The sequence below is a fragment of the Bos mutus genome, chromosome 21 (assembly GCF_027580195.1).
Source record: "Bos mutus isolate GX-2022 chromosome 21, NWIPB_WYAK_1.1, whole genome shotgun sequence".
Taxonomy (NCBI): Eukaryota; Metazoa; Chordata; class Mammalia; order Artiodactyla; family Bovidae; genus Bos; species Bos mutus.
In genome coordinates this window covers 64848480-64862464 of record NC_091637.1, presented here as the reverse complement: position 1 = coordinate 64862464, position 13985 = coordinate 64848480, and positions in this window count along the sequence as shown.

Genomic DNA, 13985 nt, shown 5'->3' with positions numbered 1-13985 from the left:
GGCATTTTTCACCAAGACTTCACCTTGGGACATTGAAGATAGCTGAACTAAGAGACATATATCCTTGAAAGATAAATGCAGGGTTTTTGTTTGTGGATCACTGCAGCAGCATGGTATCATCTGTTTATATCCAAGTAAGATAAAACCCAACTCAAACTGGCCAAAAATAAAGGGAGAGAGAGGCTTCATACAACTGAAAACCGTCAAGGCAGGGCAAGCTTCAGGCAAGGTTTGATTCAGGGGCTCAAACATGAGAGAAATCAGGGGACACTGGGGAAGAAAAAAAGATTCGGCAGGCGGGGGGCAAAAATCTTGACCAGAGTCTACTACAAGTGCCCACATGCCTTCCATGAGGTCGGCACCGGAACCAAGAAGTCTTCGAGGCTGAATTGGATACTGAAAAAGAAGTGCACCGCGAATGTTTCGTCACATATAAAGCGAAAAAGACACGGGCAACTTCTCCTTAAGCACCACACGTCAGGATCGTTCAGCAGCTCAGCTTCTCCGCGTGGCATCACTTCTGAGAGCAAATGGGTCCCGCTGGCACATCAGGTGACATGTCATCATGAAACAGGTGCCAGAAGGGACGTTTCACAATTGTCAAAACACAGAAGACGGCTCAAGGGCAACACTGCCTCAAAGGAAGGGGAACGACCTTGGGCCTGGCAGTGTGGCCACTGCTGACTGCTTCAGCTCGCAGAAGTGCCCCCATGCAGACAGGACATGGGAGGTATGTGAATGAAACCCGAGTTTCTGGCGGCCCATGTGGATGACTGGCACACCCTTGCCTGTCTCCACATCCCACCCTCGTTGTAACCTCCTCGTGGTGCCGTGGACCTCCCATCACGTGTCTTTGGGCTTGGCTGTGTGACTTGCTTTGACCAGTGAGACGCGGACAGAGATGTGCCTGTTGCAAGTTTCAGTCTTCAGCAGCCTCTGAGTTTCCCCTCACTTTCTAGGGCCCTGTCATGGCTGCGAGACCCACACACCAGGCAGTGCAAGAGGAGAGTGACAGACGGTGAGTCCCACCTTCACCCCCTGGAGCAAGCCTCATGTCCAGAACGTGTTTTAGGTACGGAAAAAGTGAAAGCCTCTCAGTCCTGTCCGACTCTTTGCAACCTCATGGACTGTAGCCCGCCAGGCTCCTCTGTCCATGGAATTCTCCAGGCCAGAACACTGGAGTGGGTTGCTGTTCCCTTCTCCAGGGGATCTTTCCAACCCTGGAATTGAACCAGGGTCTCTTGCATTGCTGGTGGATTCTTTACCAGCTGAGCTACCAGGGAAGGACACTCAGAATTAGTGGACCAGGAGACACATGTGCTACGCTGAGCATATGGTCTTGAGTGAGATATCAACATCCATACCTTCACAGATGGTGAACTCCAAGGCGTGTTCTCTGCCATAGGTGTCATGTCCAGAATGCATCTGAAGCAGTATCTGACAATGACCAGTGTCCATCCTGGATGAGTCCTCCTAGGTCAAAAAAATGCTGAACAACAGACACAGAGATGAGTGACGACAGCAAAGCCTCCTCCCCAGGCGATGAACGTGGGTTTGAAATGCACTCAGGGAGAGGTTGGGTTCTACAGGTGGTAACGATCCAGGAGGCGCACATTGAAACCTGCCTGTGAGCACACACCGAGGCCGGTGCCTCAGCTACTCGCTCACTGGCAGCGGCACAGATACCAGTGGTGCTGCCTGGAGTCAGGCATCACATCCGGGAAATCCTCCAGGTGGTTTTACTACTGAAAAGAGATGGACCATGTGATATTCATCTCATACATGACAACCTCATCAAACAGCCTCTTTTCAGACCCCGCAAAAGAGAGCTGACGTCACGAAAGAAGGTGCTCCCAACATTAGCACTATCGGCCATAGACACACACACACACACACACACACACACACACACGCACAGGCACACACTCTGGACAGACAGGACCCTGAAGCAGGTAACACACAGGTCCTGTCTTCAACCTGTGCTGGGGGCTGGGCCTCCTCCCTAACGCTTGCAGTGCAGCTTAGCCATCCGCCTGGGAGAGGTTTGACTGGGAAGAGACGATTGACTGACGATCGCTTCTACTTATTTTTTAAAAGGCGGGAGAGGGAGCCCCTGAGAGGGCGACCCCTCTTCCCATACAGCAGACTCACAACGGTCCCCCATCCTCCTGTATCTTTTCCAAAGTCGCCAAGATGTCATCCCACAGATGGACTGGGTGCTGGTGGATAGTCAAACGGGTGACCTACATCGTAAATGAAGTGCACGTCACCGGCCTACCATCCCCTCAGCTACCCTGGAGAGCGGCTGGTGTGTCCAGAGAGCCATCCTGGCTGGATCCCACCCTGAGGCGCCACCACCCACCGTGAGTCACCCCGCAAGGGGCAGCCTCCCTCCAACACAGCAAGCTGGGCCCTTCTCCAAACGTGGCTTCCCTTCCAAGCAGCTGTCCCTGCGACACCCGACAGTCCGCCTTCCCCCGGCTACTCAGAGTGCAGCTGGCCACGTCCCTTCCCTGAAGGCTGCATCGGGAACAGGACGTGCCTCCAGGGTGGGATTTGATACTAAAAAAGAGGTTTCCCGTGTATGTTTCATCATAAATAAAGAGAAGACAACACGGATAACCTCTCCTTCAAGTATCGAAGATTAGCCCTGGTCAAAAACACACACCAAAAAAAAAGCAAAACATCGTGCAGCCTTCCGCTGATGCTGGAGAAGTTTTCCAGAGTCTGTGTGGCCCCGGATGGACCAGTTGACATGTGTCGTATACAAGCGAAGAGTCTGAATTGAGTGTCTTGGGGTTGCTTCCAGAGGTCAGCCAAGAAACCCTTTAAGACTTAACACTGCATAGAGGTCACTTGTGAAATATTTTCCACCAGTACAGAGAACATTTAGTTACAACTGCTTTCCAGGAATTGGAGCTTTCCTTGATGGGGACACTGTAACCTCCTTCTGGAAATATTGATATATCAGGCCTCAGGAAGTGTCCCAGCAACGGTTTGCATCCCAAGGTCAACGTTATCAGGAGCAAATTCACAGATAAATCCCACATTTTGTGGTCAAGGGGCCGGAGATGTGGTCTGCAGTGAACAGACACCCAGGCCCTGCAAGGAATCGGCTATGGGTCCAGGTAATCTTCCAGGTAAGCTGTGGTTCTAAAAACAGATGCATGATATCAAGTTAGTCCTAAGTAAAGTGAGCGCCAAGGCAGGGTAGGGACAGCTGGGAATAGAGCCAGGCCTCCATCTTCCACATGAAACACCACTTAACTACTTTCCACTGCCTTCCATTTAATTCAGCAGAATTAAGGAAGAAAAACAACTTTCATTTCTGGAAGTCAGTTGGCCAAATGTTTGTGCCACATCTGGGTTAGCTTTTCTGTTTTACTGCAAAACCCTTTTGACCATAATTCTTTGATGGGGGAATACTGATCTCTGCAGACTTTCATTTCACTAAGGAGGCAGGCCCACCCCAACAGGCTGGGAGAGCTAGGACTCAAAGTCACAGAAAAAGAAGCCCAGGCTTTCTGTTGTCAAGTGGTATAATGGTGCCCTCCCCTCTCTCTGTAGCTGGCCTTTAGAGCAGAGGACAAAGAGGGTCACCACTCAGGCTGCCCAACTCCACCCTGACAATCTGTCTCTGATCCCTGGTGAGCCACCAGAGTGCGCAGCCTGCAAGAACGCAGCAGCCGCTACCCTGGACACATCAGAGGTGATGGCCCCCGCCACGACCCCACTTCCTCACCTTTCTCTCTTTTTCCCCTCATGGCTCTTTTCTGGTGGAAGGAATAATGTTTGGGCATCAGCTAACAGGATATTAAAGACTAGTAGTCTTTCCTGGTGGCTCAGATGGTAAAGAAGCTGCCTGCAGTATAGGCAGCTAGGTTTGAACCCTGGATTGGGAAGATTCCCCTGGAGAAGGAAATGGCAACCCACGCCAGTATTCTTGCCTGGAAAATTGCATGGATGAAGGAGCCTGGTGCTGCAGTCCATGGGGTCGCAAAGAGTCAGGCACAACTGAGCACTAACACTTTCACTTTCTTCACTGCTGTTTATGGCTACCACCACAACTGTTCTGACACTCATCAAACCAAGTGGGGATGAGGTGGAAAGACCTGGGGCTTCTCAAGAACCCGTGTCCCTTCCCCAGCTGCCACGAAAAAGCCCAGAACTGAGACACGGCCTAGTGCCATTGAAACAAACACCATGCAGACAACCTACCTCTGAGTCCCGGCTCTAGAGCTGACCAAGAACCACTTTCTTCCCCAAAGGTTGGCGTCACCTCCATGGAGTCCTACTGGAAAGGATATGAAAGGAGCATCAGCATCAGATACACCACGCAGAGCAAGGGAAACAGACGTGTGGGCTCACTTACCCTGGACTTGAGCTGACAACTTCTGTCTCGTTCAGGAAATCTTTCAAGCTGGTATTTGACACTGAAGAGAGGTTGGTGTGGATGCCCCTGACGCGTGCATGCTCAGTCATGTCCAAGTCTTTGCGACCCCATGGCTGCAGCCTGCCAGGCTCCTCTGTCCATGGAATTCTCCAGGTAAGACTACTGGAGCAGGTTGCCACTCCCACCTCCAGGGATCTTCTTGACTCGGGCGTTGAACCTGTATCTCTGCTATCTCCTGCATTGGAAGGCGGGTTCATTATCAGCTGAGCCACTGGCGAAGCCCTTTGGTGTGAATAATTTGTCATAAAAGATGGAGTATACTGAAGGAAACCTCTCCTTGAGGACCGCAGAAAAGAGCCACCTCCAGACACACAGCTTCCTCCTCGACAGCAGCACTGCCCCCTAAGGATGAAGTAGATACAATGGTAAGTGAACCAGGTGTGTCCCGGGTAAAGCGCATGGCCTGCGGTCAGCTCTGTGCTCATTTCTCCTGGACCAGGGTTGATGATAAAGCCCCCTTCCCTGAACTGGTGTAACATCGAACATTCCTAAAGAGGTACATGCACTCCAGAATTCCTACTGGAAATAAACAGCTCCTATCCCAGACCAACTCTAGAGACTGCCAAGGCCTCGTCTTGATCTCAGAACTGGTTTTTCTCCCCAAAGATGTCATTATGTCTAGGACATCTTTTCGGAATAAACCAGAGATTGAGGGGCATGCTGGCCATGCAACAGGCATTCGCCAACATGGGTTTTTGGGCTAAGTCCAAGCTAAATGCAACCACAGATGACCTACCTGTGTGTTCCAGGCATGGAGCTATCTTGGGGACCATGGTCTTTCTCTACATGGGCATTCCTTTGGGAAGTACTCCTGAGAATGGATAAGATACTGATGGTTAGTGGAATAGGTAACTAAAATCAGAAATACGGGACAGGCTTGTGGGCAACAAGTTATTCGTATCTACAGCACCCCATCCCACAGGCTGAGGTCTGGACCAGAAGGCCTCCAAGGTGGGATCTGATACTGGAAAAAAGGTTAACCAGGTGTGTTTCATCCTCATGAAAGAAACAGAGACCTAGAAAACCTCTCCTCAAGTACCACCAATTACACTGACATGAGCTGGTTCTTCCTCAGACTTGACAGCCAATCCCAGAAGCCCTGTTAATACGGATTGCACACGAATGGTTAGTAGAACAGGTGACATGAGTCATACATACAAGGCACAGGCTTTGTGGTCAACCACTTATTTCTGTCCACTGGGCAGGAGCCGACAGTAAACGTCTTCCCCGGAAGCTGAGGTCTGGACCGGAAGGCCTTCAAGATGGGATTTGATACTGGAAAAGAGGTTAACCAGGTGTGTTTCATCCTCATTAAAGAAACAGAAACCCAGAAAACCTCTCTTCAGGTACCATGGATGAACACTGACCAGAACACCAGTGATTCTTCCCCAGACTTGACCTTCAATCCTGGGCGTCCTATGAGTACGGAACTGGACTCTGGCGGTTGAAGTGCCGGTTTAAGCCACTGGTTGAGCGCATGCTGTCCATCCAAGTACCCCAGTGGAGCACACCTGGTGGCAGCCTCAACATCCTGAAACTGGCATTGTGGCCAGAGGCTGCTGAGACTACAGAGATGCTGCTCAGAAGAGCTGTCACATTTTTGGTTCACCCCCGGGGCAAACTTTTCTCAGTTACCATAGAGACACATATGCCCCCAAGCCAAGGTGGGTTCCCCCCTCCAAATTTCCCCCCAAGGATTCCCTGGATACTGAGGTGTATGACCTGGGTCATCAATAAAGTCCACACACCCTGGTCAGCTGGTCGCTCCAGTACTTTGGGGTGGCGCAGACAGCATGCCCCTTCCCCTGAGTTTGGATGGCCTCACAGCTGGGAAGCCCTCCAAGACAAGATCCCCTACTGCAAACGAGTCCAAGTCCGCAGTATCTGGCACGTGGGTGGCAGACGCCTTGACGGTGTTCTCTTCCGAGTCTAGCGGAGGCCCGGCTGATCCCGCAAAGTCTCCTTCCCCCAGAGTGGACACTTCTTCCGGAAGTTCTCCAAGAGGGGATTAGATACTGAGGGTTAGTGGACCAGGTCACAAACGGCACAAATAAAGCGTGTGCTCTCTGGTCAACCATCTCATGTACCCAGGCACGTGGTGAAGCCATTCTCCTCGTCCGCAAGTTAGCCCTGCCCTCGAAGCCGCCAAGCCAGCAAGGTCTGCTGAGAAGAAGGCTGCCGCGCGACAGTCATCAGCACACACAAGACAAATGCATCACAAACAAACCCCACCGAGTGGCAAAGAGCGCAGAGCTAGTGTGCCCACCCGCCGCAGAGGTTAGCTCCAGGAAAGCTCGCAAGGCGGGATTAGATACTGCAAAGAGGTCGACCGTGTAATGTGCGCCATAAATAAAGCGAACGCGCCACGGACCACCTCTCTCCAAGTACCAAGCAGCGGCAGTGCTGACACCGGGGCAGCGGCTCTTCCTCAAAGCTGAGATCACCTCCGGGAAGGTCTTCCAAGGCGAAGATGTGATATCGAGAAGAAGTAGACCATGTGTCCTACGTCATAAATAAAGCGTACACACCATGGTCAACCGCGTCTTCAAATACCAGGAAGCCGACCTCGCCTCGCCTCCCTTCATCTGGGACCACCTCCCGGAAGCCCTGGCAACCTACATCATGAGTTACCAGCCATTAGCAAGGGTGGCCGTGACCACACACACCCACGCCCAAAGCCACTACTACCACCTCCAGGCTGCCGGTAAGGCTGGGACTGAGTGCTGAGTGCTGGCTGGGGGAATAAAGCCCGTGGTCTGTGCTGGATGCGCCTACCACCTACTTCCGAGCTGGCGTGGCCTCCAGGAAGTCCCCTCAGGCTGACTGATGCTGAGAATTAGTGGACCATGTGACATACGTCATAAAGCACACGTACGTTTTATGGTCGACCATCTCTCCACATACAGCGAAATGGTGCTGAAGCCAGACCAGCGCGTCTCCCACGAAGTTGGCTTGGCCTCGGGGAAGCCCTCTGCGACTGAATTTGATATTGAGAAGACGTGGACCACATTACATACGACATAGAGACAGCGCATGTTCTATGGTCAACCATCTTTTCAGGTACCGTGGGAAGGGCTGATGTCAGAACCGGCGTCTCTTTCCTCTCCTTAGCATCACCTTCCGGAAGCCCTCAGAGGCCAGATGCAGTACTGAGAAGAGGCCCCTATGCAATGTCTGCTAGAGGCGCAGTGGACGCGGCACAGAGAAACCCCTCAAGGACCCACAGTGGAGATGACGCCGGGACAAGCACTATGCCTGATACTCAGCACTGCCTACAGGAAGCCCCCCTAGGTGCAGTGGCTGTTACGAAAAGGCTGACTGAGTCACATGCTTTGTAAGTAAGACGTATGAAGCATGGTCAACTTCTTCTAAGTATCTCAAAGCAGTCCTGGAGCCAGAACCAATACCTCGTCTCGGAGGTGGACATGACCTCCCTGGAGACTTTTGAGGCTGAACGCGATACTGAAAAGAAGCAGACCACATTACATACGCTGTTAATCAAACACATGCAGTGTGGTGGAACCCTTTCCAGGTACCGTGAGGTCGGCGTGGGGGCCAGAACCAGGGCTCCAACTTGGCTCTCAGGCTGGCAGCATCTTCGGCAAGTTCCTCAAGGCTGGGTGGGAGATGGGGGAAGAAATGGGCCTGTGGACCGCACATCATCTGAAAACACTTGAGGCCAATCAGATCTTCGTGGGGGCTCAGTGTTGAATCCAGAGCCGAGGCGTCTTCCCCGAGAAGACTAAGCTTGATATGGAAAAAAGATAGACTGTACACGCATCGTCAATGAAAAATACGAGTCAGTGTGTCTCTTCAAGTACCTGGTGTGGCATCGTCTTGTGGGCGCCGTATCCGCCTCTACATGGGCACGTGGTCCTGAAGTCAGTGGAGCATAGCCTTGAGACTGATGGGACGCAGAAGGTGGCAGAGCCCTGCGTGAACATTCTCCGTGCTGGCCACGGTTTCTTCAAGGACCTGGGCGAGGGGTGTGCCACAGTGGAAACGGGATCACTCCCGAGAGGTGAGCATTGTCCTAGGGAAGCCCTTGAAGGCTGCATTTGACAGTGAGGAGGAGACGGCGTCGCAAGCATTAACAGATTAAGTACACATCTACCAGTCTACCATTCCGCCAAGTACCATGGAGCGGGGAGGGCGCGGAGACCAGCGTCGCCTCTCTTGACTTCAGGCTTTCTCCAGGAGGCTTTTGATGGCTGGGCTGGATACCAAGAAGCGGTTTACCGTCCCACATACATATTCAGAATGTATGTGGGACGGTAAACCATTTCTTCAAGTACCGCACGATGGCAGTGACGCTGGACGAAGGCTGGCATCTGCAAAGTTGTCTCTGGGGACCTCTTCACGGCTGTTTGATGCTGAGAAGAAGCAGGTCATGGTGTCATACTAAACAAGAGTTTCGAAGTCAATCATTGTCACTGAATGCCAGAGAGCAAGCAGCACTGATCCCGAAAGAGAAGCAAGATCCACTCCCCAGAGACGGTGAGATTTCCCGAGGCAGAACTTGATATAAGAAGAGCGAGAGTATGGAATTTCGCATCATGCAGAAAAGAACATGCCATACAGAAAACCATCTCTTCGAGTGTCATGGAGAGGCCTGATGCTGGGTCCGAGGGCGCCTCCCTGAAGATGGCGTCACTTCCAGGGGCCTCGAGGATGGATTTGATACTGAGGGTTAGTGGACCGTGTTACATACGTCACAGATAAAGCGTACGCTATACGGTCTACTATCTCTCCAAGTACCACACAGGGACGCCGAGGACAGAGGCTGGGACACGTCCAGAAAGTGTTCCAGAGCTGGAGAGAATCAGAGGGCAGGCCGACTACAACACACACATCATGCGACAAGCACACACGGCTAGGAGTCTTGTCTCCACAGTCAGGAGCCGGCGCGGGCGCTGGAACGGGACGCTTATCCCCAAAGCTGGCAACTCCTCCAGGAAGCCCTCCAAGGCTGCATGTCCCACCGAGCAGAAGTGGACGATGGTCTGTTTCATCATTCCAAAAATATCGATCAAATGCCCACTAGGTGTCAGGCACTGTGTTGGATCTGAGAGGATGGGTAGGTGGGTATGGCAGGAGGGTGGGCATGGCATGTGGCAGAGAGGAACATGTGAGGGGCTGGTCGTGAGCAAATTGATGAAAAGAAGACGGCATGTGCGCCATCACAAGGAACACCTGCCTAGTTCTCCTGAGCAGGCCAAGCAAGTAGTCTCCGGGCACATGAAGCCCAGGTTGTGAGCCCTAGTTCTGAGCATCAAAAAAAAAGAAAAAAAGAATATATATATATATATATGCCACAAGATTGTTCCAGGCCAGATGGGCTCTGAGCAGTAACCACTGTGCCATCTTCGGTAAACCAGGCAGATGTCATTTTGGTCAACAGACTCCCTAGGGTCAGAACCTCCATCTCATCCCCAGTCTCGGCATTGCCTCCAGAAAACCTTGGAGGAGGAATTTAATATGGATCAGAGGTGGACTTTCATACAAACATAGGAACTTCAACATAGGGGACTATCTCTCCAATACCGTGATGGAAGCTGGGCTGCTGGGTCTCCCTGAAGGTGGTGTCGGTTCCATGGAGCCCTCCAAAGTCTGGCTGGGCTACTGGGACGTGGTGGCCCATGTCACACCAGTCTTTCCTCATGCACAGGCCACAAAGCAAGCCATCTCTCTTCAAGGACCATGCCTGAGGCTGGAAGCAGGGTCTCTTCCCCAGGCAGCGTCACCTCCAGACAAGCCCCCAGAGGATGCACTTAAAAGGCCTTGTTGCAAGATTCGGACATCAGACACGGGCCCCAGGGGTGACCGCAGAGTAGGGCCACGGCTAAACCCAGTGTCCTCTTCCCTCACGTTGGCAACACCTCCGGGGTGCCCTCCGAGGACGGATTGGATACTGAGAGTTAGTGGACCATGTTACATAGGTCAAAAATCACAAAGCCTACGTTCCATAGTCTACCATCTCTGCAGGAACCATGGAGTGGTGCTGACCCCAGAATCAGGGCTTGTCCCTGAAGTTGGTGTCGCTTCCAGGCTTAAGGTTTCTGAGGCCCCATTTGGCATTAGGAAGCAGGCACGTGGGGAACACAAACTGCTCCCCTCAATTGTGGGGGAGCAGTTCTGATATGGAAGACGTGCCTCCCTCCTGAACTAGCATCTCCCATAGGAAGGCCACGCCAACTCGGAAAGACCGAGAAGAGGCAAACCACACAACGCTGACTGTGCTTTGGCCATGGCACGGTCAACGGTGTCTTAATCACAGGGATGGGCAGTGGTTTGCTCTGCATGGCAGAACGGGAAGCTCTAAGAGCAGAGCTCATGTGTGAAAGGGGGCCCTTGACTTCTGGGTAACGACCTACGCGAGCTCACCCAGGCTCTGACAGTCCTCACCACATGCCACACCACCCTTGTAGACTTGAGCTGCAGGGCTGGGTGTGAAATGGGCTCTTCGTTATCCTGCTCAACACCTCCACCTCCTCCCTGAGGTCTTCCCTGGGTCTCTCCATCCCTTCTCATAGCCCAACTGCCAATACAGCCACCTTGGATGAATGGGAGGCACAGCCGAGAGGTCGGGTAATCACCATGGAAAGGGTAGGGCCGGCTCCAGGCAGCACGGTGGGGCACGGCTGTCCCGTTAAGTCTTGATGCCCACTGCGTGGCACCCCCTGCTCACAGTCCAGCTGCTGAAGACCAAACTGCCTGGAACTGCATTCGAGGCATCAGCCTTTGTCCCCATCCTCATCCCTGGGCTCCCTGAGCCCTGACCCCACCCTCCAGCTCCAACCTTTGCTTCCCCTGGCCCTGCAGGGGGCAGGCTCCACAGCTCCCTGCCCACGTGGTCAAAGAAACAAGCTCATGTTTATCAAACACCCATGAGCTGCTGGAACTGTGAATAAAACATGATCTCTGTCCTCCTGGAGCTTCTAAGCTATCAGAGGAGACTCATGTGGAAATAATTAACGCAGAGCATTGATTTCAAAATTAAAAGGGGCCAAAATGTGAAAAACCAGGGACGTGTAAGAAGAAGGTCTGACCGTTTTAGAGAAAGCTTCTTAGAAGAAGGATAAAGTAAAAGATGAAGGATGAGGAAGCTAAGCCAGGAAGAGAAACAAGAGAGGACCGTGCAAGACTGAAGCAGAGGCGTGGATGCAGTGTGGACTAGAGAGGGGTCTCGTGGACCAGATGGAGCATGAGAGAGCCAGAAACGTGCCAGAGATCAAGCCAGGTGAGGTCTAGATCATTTAGAGCCTTACAGCAAAGTTTAAAGATTACGGATTTTATCCTCAAGCCAAGAAAAAGAACGGATAAAGAACTTGAGTTTGGCGTTTTTATACGATATCTCTTGCAAATGTGAAAAGAAATTGCTGGGGGCAGAAGTGGAAGCAGGGAGAAAGAATACAGGAGGCTCAAAGAACAGAGTGGTGCCCTGGACAGAGCAGGAGCCACGGACATGGGGGGAAGTGGGATGTTTGGGAAGCTAGGAAGACGAGTGGAAGAGACGTGGTAAGGTCCCAGGTGTGGGTGGGGAACGGGGAGCGGTAAGACCATGGCAAGCATCTGGGCGAGTGTTGGTCACAGAAGCCAGGAGAGGGCCTCTGGGCCGGGCAGCACACCTCTGGGCTGGGGAGCACGCCTACGAGCATGGGTCGGGGGCACGCGTTCACTGCTGAACACTCCGAGTTCAAAGCGCTGGTAAGAAATCCTAGTCCAGATGCTGAGTCGGCAATCGGATGCGGGTCACCGACGGTCCTAATGGAGGCACTTCTGGGGGAAAGGTAGGGTCAGAGAGCAAACAAAAATGAGACATGAAGGATCCACCAAGAAGATGGTGGCTCGAGATTTTTTAGACTCGAAGGATCACAGCCTGGTAGGAGCCCATGGGAAGGCTGTAGGAAGTGGGGGCTGGAAAGGGCAGTGGGAGACCCCTGAGAAGCTGAAGAATGGAGTCAGGCTTTGGGGCAGGTGCTGCTGGGCCAGAAGGAGGTCACCTCCTCCACTGGTCCTAGGGAAAGGGAAGCAAGGGGCCGGGGAGGATGTGGGGAAGCCACGGGGGTTCTCCTGGATGGCCTTGATGTTCTCTGTGTCCGGGATCGGGGAGGAAGCCAGTCACATCGCTCCTTGGTATGGGGGCTCCTCTGACGCAGGGAGGGGGTCACTGGCCCAGCATCAGATATTCCACTGAGTAGTGGGCGAGGAAAGAATGGACAACTCTGAGTAGCAAAGATGGACCCAGAAAGTACCCTTGTCCTGCATAAAGTGACATGCGACTCCACTGGCATCCTGGACCACTAGAGACACAAGGAAGCCCACCTTTCCCTCCCGCCTCCAGACCCCAGAGGGTGGCTCTTCTCACTTCCCCAGACCCCAGGCATCACTCCACTCCCTTGCACGTCTACTGGCTCACCCACTCTTTCAAGGGCACATCGACCCACCCATCCACTCGCGTATTCCGTCTCACAAACTCACCCCCTCACACACATCTACTCCCCCACTAATTCACCTGTTCATTGATGTCCTTGCAGACACACAGCCATGAACACACATGTGCCAACATCAGTCCCATGAGGAGCCCAAGGCGGCCCTGGAGCGATTTCTGTGTTCCTGCCTCCCGGGAGCTCACAGGATGGGAGAGAGACAGACACAATCCGCAGAGTGACGCGTGATGACGGATCAGCACTGCGGCGAGGATTTTGAGTCCAGAAACAGGACAGGGTTTCAGCTCCTGCAGGATGGCCCGGACACAGAAAGCACCGTGTTCCTCCCAAAGAGGAGGGCAAGCGGGCGGGGAAGGCAAGCAGAGGAGATGGTGAAAAGACCCACTCACCTCTTAGTATTTGGGAGGGGATACACAAGAGGAAGGGGAAGAAACAGATACATCCTCAACTTAATAATTACACAGAGGGCAGAGGGAGCACAAAATCATTTCACTTAAAAAAAAAAACTATTTCATTTTTACTGTAGAGAAACTTAGATGTAAGCTGTTTAAAAAACAAGCAAACAAACAAAACTGAGGGTGTAAGCACTAATAGACTTAGAAACTGATTGTATACTTTTTGAATCATCAAAAAACAATTTTAAGAAAAACGTTGTTGTTGTTGAGTCACTAGGTCATGTCTGACTCTTTTGTGACCCCATAGACTGTAGCCCTCCAGGCTCCTCTGTCCATGGGATTTTCCAGGAAAGATACTGGAGTGAGTTGCCATGCCCTCCTCCAGGGGATCTTCCTGACCCAGGGATCGAACCTGCCTCTCCTGCACTGCAGGTGGATTCTTTGCAACCGAGCGACCACTGAAGCCCAAGAAAAAAGTGGTGTATATAAGACAGCAGGAAAGAAACTCAGGGTGAAAAAAGAAAACAAGCCTTAAGTGCAATTTTCTGAAGTTAAAACAAGAAAATCCAGAAAACAAATGTGAGTTATACACCCTTAAAAGGAGTTTCCAACTCAAGTCAAAAATCCTCAAAGCCAACTCTATGTTGTCTATTTGAAGCACACATTCAACAAATTGAAAAAATAATC